Here is a 2,482-nt window from a genome sequence, read left to right as displayed (position 1 = left end):
ATGATCAATGACGAATGAACGATGACGAATGAACAAGGATCAATGATCAATGAAGAATGAACGATGAAGAATGAACAAGGATCAATGATCAATGAAGAATGAACGATGAAGAATGAACAAGGATCAATGATCAATGAAGAATGAACGATGAAGAATGAACAAGGAACAATGATCAATGAAGAATGAACGATGAAGAATGAACAAGGATTAATGTTCAATGACGAATGAACGATGAAGAATGAACAAGGATCAATGATCAATGAAGAATGAACGATGAAGAATGAACAAGGAGTAATGGTCAATGACGAATGAACGATGAAGAATGAACAAGGATCAATGATCAATGACGAATGAACGATGAAGAATGAACAAGGATCAATGATCAATGAAGAATGAACGATGAGAAATGAACAAGGATCAATGATCAATGAAGAATGAACAAGGATCAATGATCAAAGAAGAATGAACGATGAAGAATGAACAAGGATCAATGATCAAAGAAGAATGAACGATGAAGAATGAACAAGGATTAATGGTCAATGACGAATGAACGATGAAGAATGAACAAGGATCAATGATCAATGAAGAATGAACGATGAAGAATGAACAAGGATTAATGGTCAATGACGAATGAACGATGAAGAATGAACAAGGATCAATGATCAATGACGAATGAACGATGAAGAATGAACAAGGATCAATGATCAATGACGAATGAACGATGAAGAATGAACAAGGATCAATGATCAATGAAGAATGAACGATGAAGAATGAACAAGGATCAATGATCAATGACGAATGAACGATGAAGAATGAACAAGGATCAATGATCAATGAACAATGAACAAGGATCAATGATCAATGACGAATAAACGATGAAGAATAAACAAGGATCAATGATCAATGAAGAATGAACAAGGATCAATGATCAAAGAAGAATTAACGATGAAGAATGAACAAGGATCAATGATCAATGAAGAATGAACGATGAAGAATGAACAAGGATTAATGGTCAATGACGAATGAACGATGAAGAATGAACAAGGATCAATGATCAATGAAGAATGAACGATGAAGAATGAACAAGGATTAATGGTCAATGACGAATGAACGATGAAGAATGAACAAGGATCAATGATCAATGACGAATGAACGATGAAGAATGAACAAGGATCAATGATCAATGACGAATGAACGATGAAGAATTAACAAGGATCAATGATAAATGAAGAATGAACAAGGATCAATGATCAAAGAAGAATGAACGATGAAGAATGAACAAGGATCAATGATCAATGAAGAATGAACGATGAAGAATGAACAAGGATCAATTCTCAATGAAGAATGAACGATGAAGAATGAACAAGGAACAATGATCAATGAAGAATGAACGATGAAGAATGAACAAGGATTAATGATCAATGAAGAATGAACGATGAAGAATGAACAAGGATCAATGATCAATGAAGAATGAACGATGAAGAATGAACAAGGATCAATGATCAATGAAGAATGAACGATGAAGAATGAACAAGGATCAATTCTCAATGAAGAATGAACGATGAAGAATGAACAAGGATTAATGGTCAATGACGAATGAACGATGAAGAATGAACAAGGATCAATGATCAATGACGAATGAACGATGAAGAAGAACAAGGATCAATGATCAATGACGAATGAACGATAACGAATGAACAAGGATCAATGATCAATGAAGAATGAACGATGAAGAATGAACAAGGATCAATGATCAATGAAGAATGAACGATGAAGAATGAACAAGGATCAATTCTCAATGAAGAATGAACGATGAAGAATGAACAAGGAACAATGATCAATGAAGAATGAACGATGAAGAATGAACAAGGATTAATGGTCAATGACGAATGAACGATGATGAATGAACAAGGATCAATGATCAATGACGAATGAACGATGAAGAAGAACAAGGATCAATGATCAATGACGAATGAACGATGACGAATGAACAAGGATCAATGATCAATGAAGAATGAACGATGAAGAATGAACAAGGATCAATGATCAATGAAGAATGAACGATGAAGAATGAACAAGGATCAATGATCAATGAAGAATGAACGATGAAGAATGAACAAGGAACAATGATCAATGAAGAATGAACGATGAAGAATGAACAAGGATTAATGTTCAATGACGAATGAACGATGAAGAATGAACAAGGATCAATGATCAATGAAGAATGAACGATGAAGAATGAACAAGGAGTAATGGTCAATGACGAATGAACGATGAAGAATGAACAAGGATCAATGATCAATGACGAATGAACGATGAAGAATGAACAAGGATCAATGATCAATGAAGAATGAACGATGAGAAATGAACAAGGATCAATGATCAATGAAGAATGAACAAGGATCAATGATCAAAGAAGAATGAACGATGAAGAATGAACAAGGATCAATGATCAAAGAAGAATGAACGATGAAGAATGAAC

This window comes from Amaranthus tricolor, chromosome 13 (genome assembly GCF_026212465.1).
Source record: "Amaranthus tricolor cultivar Red isolate AtriRed21 chromosome 13, ASM2621246v1, whole genome shotgun sequence".
NCBI lineage: Eukaryota > Viridiplantae > Streptophyta > Magnoliopsida > Caryophyllales > Amaranthaceae > Amaranthus > Amaranthus tricolor.
This window is presented reverse-complemented; position numbering follows the sequence as displayed.